The following is a 248-nucleotide window of genomic DNA, read 5'->3' on the forward strand; positions in this document are numbered from 1 at the left end:
AATGAACATGATTAGTTTTAGATAGTTTTCCATTGCTTATCTAAATGTATTCGAATACTGTAACCTAGCCACAGCTTTTTTCATTATGAACGAATGTATTTGTTTTGGATTGAGTGTTGTCAAAATAGCTGTATACGAATATTATTCATATGCATTATTTGTGTGATAGTGCTCATTTATATAGGCATTACGGATTTCGTGGAGGTTTAACATACAGGTTCAATTATTAGACAGATACAACAACAATA

The sequence above is a fragment of the Dreissena polymorpha genome, chromosome 9 (assembly GCF_020536995.1).
Source record: "Dreissena polymorpha isolate Duluth1 chromosome 9, UMN_Dpol_1.0, whole genome shotgun sequence".
NCBI lineage: Eukaryota > Metazoa > Mollusca > Bivalvia > Myida > Dreissenidae > Dreissena > Dreissena polymorpha.